The sequence below is a fragment of the Platalea leucorodia genome, assembly GCF_965183815.1.
Source record: "Platalea leucorodia genome assembly, chromosome: 1".
Classification (NCBI taxonomy): Eukaryota; Metazoa; Chordata; class Aves; order Pelecaniformes; family Threskiornithidae; genus Platalea; species Platalea leucorodia.
Window position 1 is genome coordinate 118,532,611 of NC_138823.1, and position 21,283 is coordinate 118,553,893.

At 44.2% G+C, this 21,283-nt stretch overlaps 1 protein-coding gene across 1 annotated transcript in view; it reads left to right on the forward strand.

Annotated features, from left to right (window-relative positions):
- The first annotated feature begins 18,295 nt into the window (after positions 1-18,295).
- Positions 18,296-21,283, forward strand: part of MYRIP (myosin VIIA and Rab interacting protein) — a 238,475-nt gene continuing 235,487 nt past the window's right edge. The window contains exon 1 of the mRNA XM_082310973.1: positions 18,296-18,520. The gene's annotated coding sequence lies outside the window, so the exon portion shown is untranslated. The remainder of the gene's footprint in view (positions 18,521-21,283) is intronic.

Genomic DNA, 21,283 nt, shown 5'->3' on the forward strand with positions numbered 1-21,283 from the left:
AGGTCCTTTATCTGGAGGAATATGTTCTTGATAATGGTTTCTTCCTTCTTACTTTAGGCTCGTTGTATTGGGGTGATTTTATATGTTCCCTAATGCACTCTCCACCTTTCCCTTTCTTCATTGGTCTGCATATCTACATTACATCCAAATTTACTTCTGTGGTGTTTTTCATGTATGTTGGATACATGGTCTTTGCTCTCTTTGTTATCCCCTGAGCTGGTTATACCCAGCTCCCAAGGTTGCATTTCTCTGATGTCCAGTAATGGACCATTAATGAGCTGTTTATAGCCCTGGGACCTCTGATACCATCCTATGCCTGTACTTCTCAATGTTGCATTTTATTCTATAGTCATAGACTGTTCATTATATAAACAATAACTACAAATTATCATTATCAGTTACAAAATCAATATAATAGGTGTTAGATCACACAGTCTTACAAGGGTAAGTAGGTAGGTAATAGTTACCTATCTGGTCGTTAGATAATTGCCATTACAGGCAAAACCACATCTGCACATGGGCCAGACAGGGTCTGATGGGTTTCTGAGGTCTGCTTCAAGGCAGAAATAATACAACCTTGCTTTCTTCCACCCCTAGCTTTTTCCTATGACGTTTCCTCTGTCTACAATGATATAGGTGCGAAACGTGGCATAAAGGAGCTTTTAACACAGGCATCTGTAGGTACCCTGCATGGTCAGCAAGCACATCATCTCCACAAAAGGCAGGTGTAAACAAAGCCAGAGGTCTGCAGGTCCTGCAGAGCCCACGAGCCCCTGGGAGCTCTGAAGAATGACCTCGTATCATGCAAACTAGAAATCTGTCTTTCACATACACAGGAGAGATTTTACAGGTAAGAGCAAACCCTCAGCTTCACCTTTCAGGTTGGTGTCTGCCACTATTAAATGGATGCTGGAGCTGAAATACCTCTGTTGAAGCCAGAGGTGTCCCCATGGAGGTGGGCAGGTGGCCAGGCAGGATGAGCAAGCTCTCACTGCCACTGCCTGTGCTGTGTCTCTGTTCCATATAAGGCAGGCAGGATTGGCAGCAAAGCACTTTTTATGACCACTAAAAACATAGAAAAAGGTTTACTGGATTACAGCATCCTTCTAATAGAAGAACCTATAATTTTGGGGTATGCAAAGTTAAATGGCCATTGATAACCAGAGTAAAACTTAACGCATTGACCCATCTAGCAGTAGTAGTAGTTTTCCCAATGCCAGGGAGAATATCCATGGGTTTGGGAACATCACCTGAGCAGGGAGCACCTTCTGTGCCCTGGGCCTCTGCTCTCCCCATTCATCACTTCTGGAGGAAAAGGGAAAGCAGAGAGCAAGAGGTTGAGAAAATGCCTCCTGATCGCCCGGGTGAAACACCCTCCTCCATTCTCACTCTGACTTGCTAGTTGCTCAGGGCAGCAGCAACACGGTGGTTTTGAAAGGGGCTTCCTTTGGGCTTCTGTGTGCCTGGAGCCATCCCAGGCAATAAAGATGCTCCTTGCACCCTCGACTATTGGCACAAGGCTGGTTTTTTGGTGTTTTTTTTGTTGTTGTTGGTTTTGTTTTTTGGGTTTTTTTTTTTTTTTTTTTTTTTTTTTTTTCCTGGAGCTTTATTTGCATGTGTGTTTCAGAGGGGGCAAACACATCTATTTAATCTAGATGATTTAAGACTGACAGGTCACATTACCAAGAACATGCTTAGTCTCATGTACCCTAGCAGCAAAGTAACAACTGTATGAGGAACTTTGCCAGTGCCTCATTACAAACGTTGCTCCAGGAGAAATGCAGAGGTGGAGGTCCCAGAGGAGAGGCTGTTTGCCTGACTGTGCAGTGATCACTCCTCGGGACCTTTTAGATGAAAAATTTAAGTGCTGGAAAATGCCTGGCTGCTCTACAGGGACAGAAAGAGTAGGTGAGAAGCTGGTCCTGCTTTGGGACCAGAGGGCTCTCTGATGGAGGGACTAGAAAGTGACTTTAGTGGGGGAAAAAAACATGCAAACCCACTCACTCAATGCCTCCATACAAAGGGCATCCTCTCTTAAGAGGAAAGGAGGGGAACAGTGCAGGTGGCAGCGTGGTGAGAGAGAAACTGTACCCCATGCTGCGGGCTTAGTTTTGGAGGGACTGAAAATCTCCTTATAAGAAAAAGGTCTCTGCTTAGATTGAATTAATCACTACTGAACAAGCAGCAGACTGGTGCTTCTGCAGGAAAAATATAACCCGTGGGTGGTTAAGCTCCTCCAAAGAAGTGAAGGAGAGAAAGGGAAGTTTATAAAGGTGTGACTTGGGAGAGAGATAAAAGGAACGTATGTTCCTGCAGCAGAAATAAACTGCATAATAGATTAAACTGTGAATTTATTGCCACAATTTTAGGGCAAGTATGTTCAGTAATATTTGGTTATTAAAATGTCTGTGAGTAACAAGAAGTTTTTTAAGGAATAGTGCAAAGCAAGAGTCAGACGTAGCTAGGAAAAAACATGATGCTGAAGGCATTTCAGCTAGGAATTGTTGCTAGAAAAGGTTTCTGTTCTTAGTGCTTATATAAAATGGATAAATAGCACTGGCTTCAGCCAGACATTAAGTATTTTTATTTCCTTTTCCAGATTCATTATGGTACTGGCTTGCGGTATGCAATGGTGCTATTTCTTCTGGATAGTAAATGGCTCTGAGCAAAAATAATGTCAAGTGTTTTGTCCTGTAAATAGAAGGTGACTGGGTTGGGGTCACTACATTCATTTGATTTGTTCCCAGATGATGCTTGAAGTTTCCAGAGTTGAAAGGAATCCCCCAACAGAATTTGGAGACTAATAATTTTCTTTTTTTTTTTTTTTTTCCTGGTGATAATTGCATTCCTCTGAATGTTTTGTTGGAATTGTCATTTCATTTTTGGTAGTTTGGGGTGGGGGGGGAGGCTTTCTATTACAGCTAGTGCAAACACATCTTGAGTGTCTTTGTACATGTCCTGCAAAGATCTACAGAAATACTAATTTTTCTGCACACTAATAATAGGAATAATTAATTTATTCTTCTAGATGTCATCTGCTGTTCTCCAGCACCCCAAGATGTGATTCCTTTTTAACATGAGGCAGGTGAGGGAACTTCCTTTGTTTCTTCTGGGACTGTGTGGTGCACCAAAGGAGAAGACATCTCTTCCTACTTAAGCCAGGTCAACTCCACTGATACCCTGGACTTATCCATGGGTAGGAATCAGGCCTCTTATGTCTGCTACTTTACAGAAGTCATATAAACATCAGAGATGTGTTAAAACAAACCCAGATCTGGGGCTGGCTGTGGTGTGCAGGTAAGCCAACATCAGTGCTGGGTAAATTGCTGCAGGACTACCAAAGTCCCAGGAGGAATATTGCTGTTGGTCTCCGCAATGCACGCACTGGTTTGAACTTCTCAGTAAACGAGCTCTTATTTTGTAGCCTAGGATTAAGGCACTGAAATAAAAACTCCCTTTCAGTATAGTCCACTGGTGACTGTGAAGAATTACTGAGTCCAGTGTGTATTTTTAAAGTAAATTTCCTGGGTGTATTTCTCATTTTTAGTATGCATTACTTGAGTACTTGGTAACTGGAGTATTTTCCATTTTCCACTGATGTATTTTCACTGCAAAATAAGTATCTAAATATAATGCTATTGAATTCCTATCACAACAGTTGTCTCTGTCTTAATGCCAATAAGAAATTTAATTGGCCTTGTACAGCCTTCTACTAACCCGTGATAAAAACTTATTTAAATGAATTGGATATCATCTCCTTATAATTGTAAATGCCTTTTTCTTGGTAGGCAGAGCTGAGTATATAATTTCTTTTCAGCAACCTTTAGAGGTAATAGGAACAACTTACAATTAATTGCAACTGCCTTGGCAAATCCGATCTTTCTCACCAAGCCAAGACTGTGCAATAGTCTCCACTAAAGCAGCTGCTGAGAAAAATTGCAGGCAAAACACATAAATTGGTCGTTAATTGTGTGCTTGATTGGTTAAAGAGTTTGCAATATTGTGCACCGTTCCTATTATTTTAAGGAGGGAGACAAAAAAAAAGACACTTGTGTATATTATAGTAGTTTCCAGGAAGCTTAGAAGGACGATTTGAAAGGGGAAAATGCCCAGCCAAACATTAACACACCCCCACTGTGTTTCCAGTTCTTAATCTGTCATACATCAAATTGATCTGCAGTAACTGAAGATGTATTAATTTTTCTACCGCAAATTTGTTAAGAGACTGTGTAAATGATTAAGGCAAAAGCTGTATGATGTTTTTTGCTGTGTTGGAGGAGCGGATTAGATAATGATCCCAAACCATGAAATCCTTGCATTTTGACAGTCGCCTAGCAGTGCACCTTGCTCTCCTAGTTAAATACATACAGTAAATTGTGTGGTGACACTACCAGCATTCAAGGTGCCTACAGAAGCCGCATGTGGGGGAAAGAAACTCTTCGTCTACCTTTCTGTACCCTTTGCAGCACATCTATTTTTAAAACCTCACAGAGGACTTTGCCCCTGCCCTCTTCAAAGCACATACACGTCAGCGCTGCTCGTCACTTTTATTTTCCTCTGACTAGAGTAACTTGCAGAGGGAATTCAAGAAGTAAGCAGACAGCAGACATGACATGAGCACTGTCAGGGTCCGATGGCAAGCAGCGTTAAGCCATGCTCAGAAACAGGATCGGTTTTATTTCCTCCTCCCCTGGCTTGCCTTATTTTTTTTTTTTTTTTTTTTAAGACTTTGCAATTCTGCTCAGCATTGCATTAGGGAAATTTCCAAAGGCAAGATGGGCTAGAGAAAGCTGAAAGAGGAGAGGCAGAAGAACACTGAAGCTGCTGAGAAGATGAGGTCGAGTCCGGCTCTGTGAAGTGCTGAGGGTCTGGCCCGCAAAGAGCGGCTTTGGGCCAGCACCCGCTCCGCAGCCCGAGCACACGGTGAGAAATAACAAAGTTGATCCACCACTTTGTTATGCCTGTTCAATGCCAGTGCAGATGCCATTGAAACCCACGGCTGAACGGGAATAGCAACTGAGAGAGCCGCTGGTGGTCCAGGGCTGCAGTGCAAACAGGAGTTTATCAAGGGTGAGCTACCAAACAATGATCACAAGTTAAGTTGCTGAGAGGACATGGGTCCTTCCAGCCATCGGAAATCAAAGAGGGTATTAAACTGGCGGGATTAAACATCTCTAATCGGATGAAGAGAAATGAGCAAATGGCAGCCAAGCAGGAAGATCTGGGTACATTTTTATTGTGTGCCAGGGCTCTTTTTCAGGACCCGTCTGAGCTGTGTTCACAATTCCTGCTCCCCGCCTTGGCAGCTCATGGCTCCTCACTCCCACAGACACCCTGAGCATGTCCCTTCCTGGTCACAGCGTGTCCCTTCCCCAGGCACAGCCAGCTCCGGTGGCATTTCCCTTCTCCTCTCCCAGCTGGCTCCTGATCAGACCCGCTGTGCGCGCCCGCACCCGGGGCAGGGGGTGGGTTTTGTTCATAATCTCTGTGCAGACAGTGCCCAGTTGCTCTATTTAAGCACCGCGGGGAGTACACGAGCACAACCGGCAGCTTTAACGCAGCAGGCACTTGCTGAGAAATCAAAGCCTTGTCCTGGCTGTCTGGATGGATAAAGAAGGATTTGGCACCCACTGCAACCCTTGTTTCTCTTACCCTGTCTCATGGCAAAGCCACATCCATTCCTTGCAGGAGACTATTTCCCCTCCTGAGAAACTGCTCCATTTGGGGGGATTTGGGAGGAAGCAGAGCCTGCTCCTCTTGCTTTCTTGCCCGCTCATTTCATCCTAGGATGCAGAGATGGACAATGTGAGATCAAATGCATTAGAGGGACCAGGAAGCTAAATGTCTCTGTGTACAGCATGGGCACTTTGTTAGGACATGTCACTGCCTTCATCAAACTAAGCAGTGAGAAAGAACAGAGGGTTTTGTAATGGTTTTCAAAGAAACTCTCATATACTGATTTTTAACTCAACGCAGACAGCCTGCGTACATTTCACCATATAGCTGGGAGGTGAGATTCTGGCTCAGCTGAGGCCAGGAGGGTGTGGTGTCTGCCCTTCAAGACCAATTAATTGTCTTCAATGCAGCAACAGAAACTTACATTTAGGAGTGCAAGGCCTGGGGCATTCAAATCCCCTTGCTCCTCAGTTCAGCCCCAGCCCATGCCTGCCTCTCCTGTGCTCCTGGAGGAAGGCTGCACACCCCAGCCCTGCCGCATAGGGGCTATGCATCAAGTACCACAGCTAAAGAGAGAAATACCAGGGTTTGCAGGTTGTGATGGTCCTGCGCAGCTTCCCCCGGCCCCTGAGGTGGCAGCAGCCTGAGCTGGTTGCGGAGGAGAGATGAGGCTGCGTGGCTGCAGTGCTCTGGGGTGTGCAGGCACGGGTACCCCAATGTGGTGGCATAGGCTGACCCCCTCACGTGTGCCTCAGCATCAATGGCATATGACAAGAGTGTAACGTGGAGACAGGCACCCTTCATACCTTCGCTCGTTTGTGTCTGTTTAGAGGCCAGAAAGCCCCACAAATGAGAGTGCATGAAATATTGTCGTTAAGACGTGCTCTCCGACTACATAATTCTGCTGCTCGTGGGTTCCTTCCAGAGTATTTCTCTCCTTTCCTTGGCCACATGGGTTTGGCCACCTCTGTTTTTTCCCTGCCTCACAACTCCTGGCTACCTTTCCAAACAGCGATTAGCTTTAAACACTTGCTCAGCCATCCTTGACGCTGAGCTTGGCTTCTTTCTTCTATCTTAACAGTCTTTTCTCCTTTGACAGCAAGGTTATATACTTTCACACACTGTCAAGTATCTGCTCCTCTTCTCTTCCTTTCCTCCGAGCTCCTCAGTAAACATTTCACATTGCCATCAAGCCTAATGGTGCTTACAAGCTGGGGTTTTTTACACTTACTTTCAGTAATCTCGTTTTTTTTTTTTCTTTTTCTCTTCTACACTCAAAGCTGCAGGCTGCCAGGCTGTAGTAAGGGAAAAAAAAGCCATTAATTTTATAGGCCCTGAATAACTGAGTTTGCTGAGGTTGCACTAGTAAAAGCAAAGTAACTTGCAGTGCAGAAAAGAATCTGGGCTCTCCATGCAAACAGCTCTATGATGTGCCCAAACTTTGGAGACTTCCCCTGTGGCTCTGCTCTCCCTGATCCTCTGCTTGTGCAAATGCAGTGGATTCCTGCTCTAGGAATACAAACCTCAGCATCCCAGTGCCATGGAGTGGCTACTCGCTGGGGTGCAGCAGCCACCTATGCCAGCCTCTGGAGATCTCAACTCTGGAGGAGATCATCTGGTTTTCTTGCTGTGGATGGAGGAAGACAATAACTCAGACCTTTGCCAGTGGCAAACAGTGATGTAAAAACTTGAGTCATGCTAAAAATCAATATTTCCTCTGCAGGCTAGATCAAAGGATCACAAGGAAGATGGATGTCCAGGCTATGTTGATCTGAGCATGATCCGTACCAGCCCGTTCTCCTGCATCCCATGGGAATACACATTTGCCTGATCCAGCAGAGCACACAGGTGGGCTTCAGTGTTGGCACGCTCACCCGTGTGTTGGCACTGTAGGTTAAAGGACACCTTTTAGGCACAAAGTAAAGATAAACCAGGGACAAAGTGATTCAGCTCCTTCTGGAAGGAGACCACAGGTAAGTCAAGTTAAGTCTATATTAAGGAAAAATGGAGAACCTGGAGATGTCAGAACTGTGATCAGGCTGTGATTCACTCTCACGTTAAGCTGACTGAAATGCAATCTGCTGGCTAAAAAATAACTTTTCGAGAGGCTCCTTCGACAGGAAGGAAGATTTTGGCCAGACCAGTTCCTTGAGGTAACTCACTATGTGGCTGCCCAAGGAGAGAGAAACATGGCTGAGGAGGAACACAGTAGCAACATCATTTGAATGCAGCCTTCATCCAGGCTGGCTTCTCATGAGTGAGAAACTCCCAACCTCAGAGACTTTGCGATGTTCTTGCCATCACGATGTGTTTAAAATGGCAATTGTCACCCACCTTTTTCCATTCATGTGTGCCATTTTGCTTAGCAGAGAGCAAACTTCAAAGAGTAACTCATGCTCATCACTTGAATGAGGTTCAGGATGATGAATTCTTCATGGATTTGTGATTAACTCTCATGCTATCACATGACTATTCAAGCTCAAATTTTAAGAAAAAATAATAGCATAAATATGGCCAGATCATTGAAGATGTCTATTGTCCTTGTTCATGAACTACAGTGGCACGTGGTTCATTAGTACCGCAGAGAATGAGCACCAGGGGCATCATGTTTTCTTTGCTGCATTACGAACACAAAGGTCAGGTTTTAATATGGAAAGTCTTGAAATTTCCTGTAGGAAAGTTTCTATTTCAGACCAGTAGAGGGAGAAAGAAGGCCAAAGACATAAATTAGTGGGTTTCATAAAGATTTATTGTGGAAAAAATTTGAATTTATCTCCATAGTTAGAGTGCAAGAACAGTTGTTCCATTTGCTGCTGGGTTCTTTGCTGATGCCCTTTATTATTCTATTTATTAAAAAGCTAATGAATAGTAGGTATATGTTATATTTTCCTATCCTGACAGGGGAAAAAAGGACAATTTAATTTGAGAAGCAGAGTTTTAGTAGTCAGTAGCTGAAAACTACACTTGAATATTCGGCTAGGTAAAAAGAAACTATTTGCACACATGAAACACTTGATGCAACTCAAGCAAGTTAATCTTCTGGATGAGTGTGTAAGGTGTAATGTCACAGGACACCATTCAAAAATCTTCCAAATAATAAAACATAATAATAAGCAAAATAATAAACAGGCACATAAAAATTTTTGAAAGCGATTGGCCCATATTTCCTGAAGAAATTATTTCTGCCTTGAAATTATCGGTTTCATCTGTAATACATTTGGTACAGTACAGGCAGGGAGAAGTAGAATAATTTGCACATTCAGACCCTGCAAGACAAGGAATGGGCAGTTAGGAGAACTACCAAAGTAATCACAGCCAGAGAGTAATGAGATTGTCTGAGCTCACCTTGTTGGTGCCACTGTTTCAAATGTAGTCTCCCTGATACAGATTCAGATATCGTTCACCTTGCACAGTCTCTTCTCATTTTCTTGTAGAAAAGGATGTGACTGACATCTCCAATGTGGAGCTCTTTCTCTCCTTCCCGTGGTGTCTGTGGAATGCACTGCAAAGTGTCTGGGTCTGATTGCATTTATTTTAAAATGCAAATCATACCAAACATTAAGAAAAAGTTTAAGAGAGCAGCATGCTTTTATATTTTTTTATGGTCTAGAGTACTGAATGCTCTGGGGAAGATTAGGAGAATGGATCCCTCCATTAACAAACGCAGCCCACCAATAAACTTAATATGTCATTTCTCTCTGCCCTTCCCCGAGCCCCAGATTTGTCCTAGATTTGAGATACCAGCTTCCACGATTGTGTGTACCTGGTCCTTTATAATTTTCTCTATAAGTAGGAAAGGATGTTCGGGTACTAGAGCTGACCACAGAAACTGGTGCAAATGTCCTGCTCCTGAACTAGACTTTCTCAGCAGACTGAAGGAATTTTACTTTTATTATTCATGCAGCTGGTAAAATCCTATGTATTTCTGTCTTTCTCCTTATCAAGAATTCATCCTTATCCTTACCATCTTGCATTCAGAGAACCTCATTTCACAGATAAAGCTGTGTCTGGGGGCTATAGGGATCCTGGATCTTCTCAGCTTATCCTGTTGCATTCCCTTTTCACTTCTCCATTGGCAAAATACCTCGTTCCGCTAAGTGAAGAGCCTTGATAATGCCTTCAAGGATAGAGCACTTTCCAATTGTTTGGTGCTTTATATGGAGATTTTTTTTAATATATTTATGCATCGAGTAGAGGCAAGATTAAATTGCAAGAAACGGCAATAGAGCTGCAAGTGAAACGAATGAACCTCAGATATAAAAGCTAAAGTCTTACAGCAACATTGGCCTGACAATTTATTTGCTGTTCTGTTTGGGTTTTTTTTTGGAAAGAATTATAGCTTGCAGTAAAGCTATTTACATCAAGTACATCAACTGGGATTTGGTATTAAAACTGTAACTGAATATATTCCTGTTAATGTTGTTTAATATAGACCATCGAATGGTTTAGAAGTAATGAAGTCACATAATACTTATGATGTACACTGGGTCACCACTAATAGTTGCTGTGGAAACCTTATTGTCTCTTTTTTTCTACCACAGCAGTACATAATCGTAGTGGGTTTGTTTTTTCAAGGATTGCATTCCATAGCACTTTCAAAGAAAAAGAAAAATTAATGACCTTCACCTAAGTTTAGTTAAGGGAGAGAGGATTCCTCACTTTTCTGCACCAGGCATGGGAATAGGAATGGGGCTGTATTTCAGATGCCACCGCAGGGCCACTCCAGCTTCACTCTTCAGGCATGAGGACACGAAGTTACAGAACCAGGAGCACTGAAACAAAAAGGGATGAAGTTTCCAGTAAGAGTGTGGGCCACCTGCCATTCAAAAAATCAAGCCATTGAGCAGTGATAGCTGTAATAGCTCAATTGCACATGTCGATGGAGGCCCGATCTAAGTGGGTTTGAATATAGGGAGGATCCAGACAACAGCAACGTGTTACAGGGAATGTGATAGCACGTGTGCAGCACGCTGGTACCGACACACGGAAAACTCACCCGCTCAGGAAGGCATTGATGGTCATGCTCCTGCCTAAGTGTATTTAAAGTAAATAAATGTCCATCTGCAACTTTATATTTGTTTTACAGTTAGGGTCCAATGCCTGCCCTGGAGGGCAACCAGCCTGTCGGCCCTGCTCAGCCCTGCTCAGCCTTGCTGCAGGGATCATGGGCATCTTTCCTGTCATGAAGCTGTCTCATTGGCAAACAGCCAAGGCATCAGAATAATTGCTCGTAAGAATGGCCACAAGAAAACAACTGAGGGCCTCCAAAGTGGACATCAGGAAAGAAAGGGCCATTTTATCAGAAAGACCGTTGGATTAAGACTTGGCTGCAGAGCTTTCTGTTCCTGGTACCGCAGACTGCCTGTGCACAAGAAGACTGACATTCTCTGTGCTAGACCCTATTTCAGTACAAATCATCTATAATTGTTTTAATGACTTTGTTAATGATTCACAGATATCTTATATGCACTATTTACTCAGCTTTCTTCATTACCCCACGGCCTACAGCGGAGATGCCACTGAGGAGAATAATAATAATTGGCACCCATAGGAAAATGAACAGTTTGAGCTGTGCAATTAGAGACCAGTCTCTCCCCTGAAATTCTTAATTAATAGATGTGGGTATTTTAGGTTTTAACATTGTGGTTACTGTATTTTTATACATTCACCAGGAACTTGCATAAGGAAATGAAGCTCAGTATATAAATATTTATCTGGGGTGACACACCCTGTTAGTCTGAGAGCTGAGAGTTTCAGAGCTGAGCAGAGAAAGAGGGCGTATGTCATCTGGTGCTGGGTCTACTGGAGGGCTGATATACTCCAGTTTCCAAACTGGAAAGGTAGTTCTCATAAGAACTATAAAAATGAGAAACTCCTGAAATCTAGTTTGCGATAAGATATGGTTAATTTGGGCAGAGGAGAGGGAGGTGAGGAATAGGCCTTGCAGGGCTGATGCTGGTCTTGCGGAAGAGTGCATCTGTGCAGTGCCTGCAGCCCTCAGCGAGGATGAGCCAAGGTGAAATAAGTGATGGCCCTGTCAGACACAAGACCTTTAAAACAAGATGGGAAAGTAAAGCAGCTGATGTGAGGTCCCAAGGCAGATATACAAAAAAGAAACTTATGTGGATTTGGGACAGTGCCTGGAGAATTTGATTTGCATAAAACCACGCAGTCATTTTGGCAGTTTGTGACAGATATAATCTTGCTCCAGTACATCCCATGCTCTTTTGGGGGTAAGTTAAATAAGAAGAATTTTACTTTGTGCGTGAGAAAACACCAAGGAATAAACTGATTATAGAAAATCCAGGGAGGGGAATTAGAGCATTCATGGGGTAAGCTCTTTGAAACAAGCACAATGTATTTTCTATGGGCTTGTACAGAGCACAGCACAAGGGGTACTGAGCATAATCAAGGCATGTGAGAGGTTGTGCAAGAACATGTCAAACAATAACGTGATTAGATGTGCCAGCATCTGACACATCTACTTTCATAATACTTTCACTCAGTTTTCTGGAAAGGGGTGCTGGCGGGCAACCTTCTTTTAATTGCCGTAACAGTTGCTGCTATGCATTTGTCTCTAAGCTTTGTGTTTGGCAACAGAGAGACTACCTTGATGAAAGAGTCATCACGGAAATAATTTTTGCTCGATAATTTTTATATTAATGTCCATCTCTGCTAGATGTGTTGTGGAGATAAGTTTCTTAGAATATCTGTTACGGCTACGCCTGGGTAAATCTTACCGGTCAATGTATCTAATTAATATGGTCTGCTTCCCTGGCTCAGACATGCTCACGAACTAGACTGTCATTTGCAAAGAGCTCGCCCCACCGTCACGGGGCATTTTTGCTGTTCACAACATCCATTTTTTCCTCAACCATGTGGTACTGATTCTGAGCAGATGAATAACACAGAAGTAGGGACTTAGACATAAGACGGCTGCATAAAAGTTTCGTAAACATGTAAACACTTGTGTGGATGAAAATGTACCTTTTTCCATGCAGTGGTCTAATGGGAAGGGAAAAAAGTGAGCAAGCTCACCCTTTCTCTGCATCTCAAAAGTGGCTAAATCCTATATACCCCAAATAAAAGGTTGGAAAACTCTGCTTAGCTGGTTTAGTTGACCCTATTTCCATGCAGAGATTACTATCAGGATTAGGGTTTCTTTCAAAAAAAAAAAATTCTGAAAAATACTTTATTCAGGGTATACTAAAATATAGGAAGTTAATATAAAGTATTTTGATTTTGACTAATCTTTCTTAAAGGAATTAATTGGTTTTGTACTGCCTCGGATTTTTAAGACTGTTCATGAGGATTTGTTATGTTATGGCTGTGATTTTGCTTGTAAAATATAAGCAGAGAATTATATAATATATACTCTTTGTGTCTGAGGATAGTTTGTCTGTATAGAGTTATAATAAGGGGGGGAAAGCTCTTTAAGACCATCACCTTCATTTATCAGCTTTAGCCCAAGGCAGTTGGGTTGATGACAGCTTCTAAAATTTAATTTTTAATAATTTCAAATAATGAAAAAGCTCAATTTATTTGAATAAGAAAAGCATTTAATAGGTCTCTCTATGAAAAACAACTGACTTGACTGTAGCCTGGCTGTAGGCATCAGAGGCCTTAAGTAAAAGTTATGTTTAGAAGCAAATGAACAATTTCTGACAGTGCTAGAGAATTGAACCAGTAAAGCCAAAAGAGAGAACTCCAGAAACAACCGCAGGCGAAGTGGGCTTAGATGGGTTTGTTTTAAGCCCAAAATTTCACAGCCACCTGTTGATTCTAATACAAAGAAACCAAATGAGGCTGAAAGAAAATACCACTGAGCACAAGAGAACAAGAGCTAAACCAACACTCACTCCTGTTTTTTCAGCGCTTGAATCTGTGAAGTTAAAGCTGACTTAACATGAGCATTTTCCTGTTCAGCTGGAGACTTGCATGGTTTTTGTTATACCTCCCCTGGGCACCGTGCAGCTTTTTCTCATTTTTTTAATTTGTAAAGAACAAAGCAGTGCTGAAGCATATAAAAGACGCTACCACAGCCTCAGTGCCACTTTGCACAGGACGTAAATGAAACTCTAAAGAAAAACTTCAGTGGACCACATCGCCCCTGCGGCTGCTTGTCCTCGGATTCATGAGCAAGAGGGAGTTATTGCATGAAAGGTGGGGCTAAGTGGAGAAAAAGATTGATATAAAAATAAACCCTGGGGATGAATGACACTTGCCTTGTGTGTTTCAGGCACTGTCACAAAATGGAGTTCATTCTTCAGGGAAATTGAAGAACTCACCACACCTTTTTAAGAATTTTCTTTTTACTTGCAGAAATGCAGGAACTGAACCTTGTCTTCACCCATATGCATTCGGTGGCAGGCATAAGGGAAGAGCAGTAAAAGAGCCTTCATTTCTCTGCATGCAGCATCTTCAGGCTTGCATTTGTGCACCCTGTATGAATGAGGAAATCAACAGTAACAGCGGTACGGTCAGCATCACATTCGCTTCTGAAACTTTTATTCCCATTCTGATTATTCTGCCCAGTAATCATGGGTAGTTCTTGCCACCATTTTTTTTTTCTCTGCCATCTCTTTTACTAGCTCTTACTCCTGTTGTTACCTTTTAACTGACCACAAACCCCCCCCCCCCCCAAAACCACACACACACACAAAGACACACATCCTCTCCCACCATCCCACCACTGGTTGCAACAAATCACTTTTACTGCATCAGTTACAGTTTGTCTGCTGGTGTTTCCGTCCCAGTTGTGAGACTTTAGTATGTTTGTTTCTTTTCAAAGTGTTAGCTCGCTTAAGTTCTGCTGCTAGTTAAATAGCAAAACTTCAAGCTGTCTCCTTTACTAACATATGTATGTAATCCTAATTCTGTCTTCTCTCGGCTTTCCTTTTTCTCTTTTCACACTTAACGTCTGTCAGAGCTCCTCCTTACATTGTGAGGCTTGCAGGGCAGGGAACCTGACTGTTGAAATCTCTGAAGAAAAGTCATGGCAAAACGCTATATCACATTGTGTGCTGCACATATTAAATACTATTAAAAATTTGTCCATTCTTCTCAGCTTTTTCACTTTTTTCCTATTTGCTTATGGGCTATGAATTACTTAACTGGTTTAACTGAATTATCATAATACTCCATGTTTTGCATACACACTTTAGAAAATAATTCATATTTATGAAGTTCTTTGAGACCCTAAGGTAAAAGGTTACAATGACTTCCAAGTTATCACCATCAAATTACTGTTCACTCCATTTTGTGGAAATACTCTGAGGTCTTAACAGATCTGTTGAATGCAAGAGAGACTTAATTACTTATTACTGTCTTTATTTTCTGCCCTGAGATAGCAATAGGCTGGAATAAATTCCTAACTGGTCCCTGTGGCTAACAGAGTGACTTGTGGCTTTCCAGCAGGTACTGTCCACATTTGCATATCCAATTTTCTTGCTAAAAAACCCCACCTTGGTCGAGAAGGTTGGGACGCTCAGAAAGCAAACTTCACGAAGTCCTCCTGGAGTGGTCTGGGATTGCCAACAAAGCCCTTTATATAATCCAGCGTGACTGCGTGCATTGGCTAACACCTTCTCTCTGCAACCCACTGTATATCCTCTGAAGGACACCAAACCAGGGCAAATTTTATTTCCCCCGAAACTAATTTATTTGCAGATTTTGCAACAATTGTATGCTGTACAAAAGATTGCCGAAACTCCTGACCATAGGAACTGTGCTCCAAAAATGTTCCTTAGGGCCACAGGCCCCATTCCATGGATGCTGAGGCCAGAGGGAAGTTCACTGCAGGGTGGGACACCCTACCTGGGTTGCCCACTGCTGGATTAAGGCAGGCTCCCACGGGTCCTGGCACTCAGCTTGCCCTGCCCTCCTTGCACAAGCGCGGCCTGCGGGTCACCCAGCACAGCTTGGGGACAGGCTCAGGAGTCACCTATTAGCCACCACAGCCCTGTAGCCACATGTAGCTTATGCCACCACTGGATTTAGTGCTGAGCTTTCCAAGCAAAACCCGCCTGCTTATTTCAGTCTACATTTGGATGACTTTTTTCTTTATGAAAAAGGCTGTGTTGTGACAAGAGAAACTCACCACCAATAAAATACCTATTTTCTTGTCCTGCACCCCATTATTACTAGATCCACTATCTATTTTTTACAAGATTTTTTCCATGCTACAGCTTATTTAGCACCATGTGGCAGAATGGTTGCTCTACTACAGATGCCTACTGGGGGTCTGACTTCTTTTTTGGTTCTCCCAATACTGAGGTCATTGTCACTGAAAGATTGCATGGCCTGCAGTTTAACCTAACTCTCTTGTGAACATAAGGAGGCCTGGGAATTTCAGAGCTATAGGAAGTGAGATAAATATACAGGGCATTCCCCTTTCCCTGATGACCCTGCCACTGTTGCCAGTATCCCTTGCACTCCTTGGTGCCCTGCTTCCCTCTGCAATTGCCAGGTGCTGGGTGGGAAGGGGGTCGGACATGTTTTGTTTACTTGAGTCTCATCTTTGGCTGCAGAGTTTCTCTCCCTGAGACTTCTTTTTATTCTCGTCCTTATTTAGATACTCATTTTAATTATTCAATGGCTGTGTCACATGCGATTCCAGGGAAAGCCTGGCATATCTCAGTTTCACCCATCTGTGCCTTATGATTTTGCCTATAGGGGTGAAAAAAAGATTTTAGTCAGGATTTTTTTGGTTTTTTTACTGTGAATGGCATTGATCAGAAAATACTTGCTATGCATGCAAAGAGAAGTTGATTTCTTTTGAAGTGAGACACCAGAACTAGTCGATGAAGACAAATAGGACATCCAACAGGTAGAGAGGGGATGCAGACAAATGGAGAAGTCCAGCATACTATCCATAAGGCCGTTACAATATTTCTTCACAGGTGCATTATTCTTCCCTTCCCCCTCTCTTAGTCGCACTCTTTCAGTTGTTAATGGCTGGTTTAAGTGTGCCATAAGTTAATACCTTCCCCGTGGAGTAGTGTTGCAGAGTAAAAACATACTGATTACGTACTGGTGTGGAACAAAAGAGCCTCGAGTCCAACGCTTTGTCTCCAGTGGAGAAGAATATGAAATATTACAGAGAAAGGTATAAACTCCCCATGTACCTAATTGTGCAATGTTGAGGCAGGGGCAAAACGTTACTCTTGAACTCAATATTAGCTTGAGTGTGAGGAGCGGGGGCACAGTTTTACCTGTTTGATCTCACGGTTGTGTAATCATAAGCATTATAGCTAATTGATATTGATGACTGATCTTAAAACACGTTCTTCTGTCAGGGATTCAACTAGCAGTGTAAGATTGGGGAGGGATTTCTACCCAGATATTTTTTCAATTATTAAAAATGCTTGGTGCGTGTTATTGATTACTCTTCGAATACAAGTGATGAGTGACCTTTCCTTTTAGTCAGTTCCAGATTTGTTGCCATGTCATGTTGCTCTTGAAAAATGTTGCTGTTGAAAATGATTGGTTCTTTTTCTTGTTTTTATTTAAAGAAGTAACAAGTTTCTTCTGTTTGGGAAATACCCAGACATGTATTTACCTATAGGTGTGTTTTGGGAAATACAAAATAATATTTGATGCAGCATACTTCCTAAAGTTTTGGTTTTTTACATACACTTTCAAAATGAATGTGGTGTCTGCCTCCCAGAGTGGCACCCATTTTACTAACATAGACAAGCGTAGGTTAGCATAGAAGTAAACGTTTGATAAACCAGTGTATTTGTAATGCCATGAAATTAATGTAAACAAAAATATTCTCCTAGAAAATACTTTCCGTGAAAACCTGCCAACGTTTATTGAATACATCTGTCTTGACAGAGCACTTCAACTGAGATCAAACAAAACCGTACCTTGCAGTGAACAGCTGCAGCTATTTTAAAACGAAGTTAAACAAGCATGAAAAAACAGGGATGAAAAATAACACCACGGGAGAAGTAATTAGCCTGACACAGTACAATCTGCAGCGATACAGGACATATAAAAAGCACGGTCAAATTACAGCGGTGACTCACGGATGATTTGAGTGACTGACCAGGCCACACCTTCGTTATGCTTCCCCGGTGTGCTGCATCCACATGGGTGTCATTCTCCTCTGTTGGCACCAACCGGCCTCTTTTTGTTTTGTTTTTTCCCTTCGGAAGACCCCCCACCCCGGCCTGCGCCCCCAGCCAGGCACAGACAAGCGTCGCCTGTTCGTTTCTCCGCTCTACTTGGCCAGCGGGCGCTTTGCGGGCGGACGGGCCGCCGGTATCGCCCCGCGACGGCCGTGTGGGAGCAGCGGGCAGCCCCGAGGCCCAGGCCGGCGCCGAGGGGGCCCGGTTGCAGCTGCCCGGGCCCGGCCCGCAGCACCAGGCGCCGCTATGGGGGCGAGCACCGGCTGCGCGGGTTTGGGGGGGGGGGGGGGGGAGCGGGCGAGGGAGCGCGCGCCCCCGCCTCCTTCCCGGCGCCCGCCCGCGTGCCGCCTTCGCCCGGCCCCTCCTCGCTGATTGGCCGGCGGCGCCCGGGCAGGTGCCGGTGCGCGGCGGGAGCTGCTGCCGCCGCCGGCACCGCAGCAGCACCCAGTGGTGCGTCCGGCGGGGAGGGGAGGCGGCGGCGGCAGGAGGCAGCGACTGCGACGGCGGGCTCTCGGCGTGCGCCGGCTGGTGCGGAGCGGGGCACCTGTGCCCGGCGGCTCCGCGCAGGGGTCCGGCCGGGGGGCGGCCGCAGCCCCCTCCCTGCATGAGCGGCGGGGCGCAGCCGCCGCCGGTGGCTCTGTCCGTACCCCGAGCGCGGGGAAGTTGCTGCCCGCCTGCCATTTTGGTGCAGCTCTCGCCTTCGGCCGAGGGTGAGTACGGCCGGGGGCGCGGCCGCCGCTCCCCGCGGGCTGGGGCAGGGGCCGGGGCGGGGGGTCACCCGCAGCGTCGCGGCGGGGCCGACCGGCGACGTGAGGGGGGGGGGGGGGCCTGCGGCAGGGCCGCGGCCGCCGCAGCGCCCCGTCGGGGGGCTCGGCCCGCGGCGGGTCCCCCCCGCGCCCGGCTGCTGAGGGGGCGCGCGCGGCGGGCGGGTGCCGCGGCCGTTGGGGGCTGAGGGGCCGTCGCCCTGCGCGGCGGTGAGGGGCGAGGCGGGCGGGCCGCTCCTCCGCGGCCGTTCCCTGTGCTTGGGGCGGTGGGGGGGACGACGGACACGACGAGACGATATTAGGCTTCTTTTAATTACCGGCCAGGTGTCTGAGTACGCTTGTGGCGTTCTGCTGACAGCGTGGTTATTCAAGCGCCGTCACCGCAGTGCTATTATTATTTTTATTATTATTATTGAAGTGTTTAACTCTTGATCAACTTCCCCGCGAACACGGGGAGGGGGGTGTGTTTCTGCATGGCGCTGCCTCTGCCCCCTTTCCACGGGAGCATCCCGCCGCTCTGCACTTGTAATTTATGCTTCAGACAGAAGCAGCGTGCGTTTTCCTAGTATCAAGGTCAGTTTATCGTAACTGCTGAGGAAAATACCATATGGCTCGGGCTGACTTTTCTTGGGGAACCTAATTAAGTAGGAGCTTGTGTTGTGCTGGGGTTTGTGCTATGTTTTAGGCGAAGGTAACCAAATTAGATCGCAAAATGCCTTAGAGTGTGTGTGTGTGTGTGTGTGTCCCTCCTCAGGCGTGTTTACAGGGATGTTAACTGCATCTAGCAATCTATTTTGACAAATAGTGGTTTTTGCGTTATACCTACCATTTTACTATTTCCTGCATTTCTGAAAATGTGGGTAACTGTCTTGGTATGGAGCCTGGAGTTTGTTAGTATAGGCACAGCAAGGATTTTGGCAATAAAGGTTTTTACTAGTTCCTCTGATAACCCTTTTCTGGAAGGCTAGAGAGAGAAAGGAGGGAAAGTTAGTTTAGTTCTCACGTTACCAGACATTTTTCTGACTTTGAGGGACCTATCATCAAGCTGGACAGATTTTTATAGTTGCTTATTAATGCTGATAGCGGTTCCCTGTGAACTGCATTGAAACCACTGACCGGCATTTAAGTGTCAAACAGTAATGTTTGCTGCGTACTTCCAGCTTGAGACAGCGAACAGAGCAGAAGGTGCTGTATCTTGTACGTAATCGCTCAGGCTGCTGCCTTACCCATCATTACTCAGGTACCGGATTGTATCAGAGCATATTTACATTATGCCCAAGCATCTAAAAATGTACTTGGCGATTCTGTAGCCTTCTTGTGGAATTTGTCAGATAATTTAGTACAATGCATATAGCAATTACAAACAGGAGAGTATCATTTTCAGCAGCTGTGATACATTAATTGCTAGTGAGAACTCCCAGAAGTCAATTCTACCCCAGTAGCCCCCACGGGGATGAGAGATACTTAAAGAAGAGCACTGCCCCCTGTGACGGGACTTGCATCTTGAACCTGCTGCTGATTCAAGTGACACAAGATTGTCCTTTCAGATGGGTTAATGCTTTTTAACAGATTGTCGTCATCTGAACCAGTGCTGTCTAGGAATGATACAAGATCAAGAAAGCTAAGCTAAAACTTTTGTTTATTTTCCTGAGCTGGTTTCCTGCTTCCACCCTAACCTGATGAATACAGCTGAGTGCGCTACAATTGATTGCTAAACCAGGCTTTTGGATTATATAGGGTGTACCCAAGTGTATGAACATGGTAGGAATTCACCCTTCTCATTTAATAGTTGCAGTAAACAGAACACTTGAAGAACTTGTACTTAAACAAAGAAAAAAAAAATCCCTAAACTATGCATGGGTGATGCTGAAGAAAAGCTGTATATACTAAATGCACTATTGTTCATAAACAGTACATCTGTATGAAAATGTGACTCCTTTGTATTCCTGCCAACATTAATATGCCCTATTGTTATCAGACTGGAGACTGCTGTTTGACAGTGTAAACCACCTTAACTTGCCCTTGGAAGGTTGGACAAGTTGAAAGGAACTAGTTGAATATAGTTCCATGAAAACCATAGGGACAATTTTTCTCTTTGAGAAAACCAGTTCATTTGAGTGGACTAATCCAGCCTTCCTGTGGAATGCTTTATTCACCTTGCTTCTAGATCCAGGTAGGTTATTTACTAGATAGATTCTTAGAAATAATAAAGGCTTCTGGTTTACCTGTGAACCACGGACAGCCAGAAACAAACCACATCCCCAAGTTTCTTATATTCAGAGATTTATAAGAGCTTACTTTCAAAAGAAGCGTATTGTACTTAAGGGAAGAAGAAGAAAACTGCTATATTTCAGTGTGGAGCGAAGCACACCATACTGTTGCTCAAATTACCAAAGAAACTTGGCCTTTATCTTCAGCATAATCAGGGAATTTCGTAGAAGGGATAAATACAGGGTAATTTGATAAGATTTCAAGCCATGGTCTAGTTTTGTGTGTCTTTTATTTGTGAGCTTAGGCAAAGATGCCTATCTCCAAACTTTATGTGAATTTACAGAAACCAAAGAGGAGGACCCCTTATACGTGGCTGGCACATTAATAAGATCTGTCGTGTGTATGTTAAAGACTAGTGATCATGACCTGCTTGCTATTCAACTTTCAGTTGAAATGTGTTGTCCTCTTTTTTTTTTTTTAACAATCCTATAGAAAAAT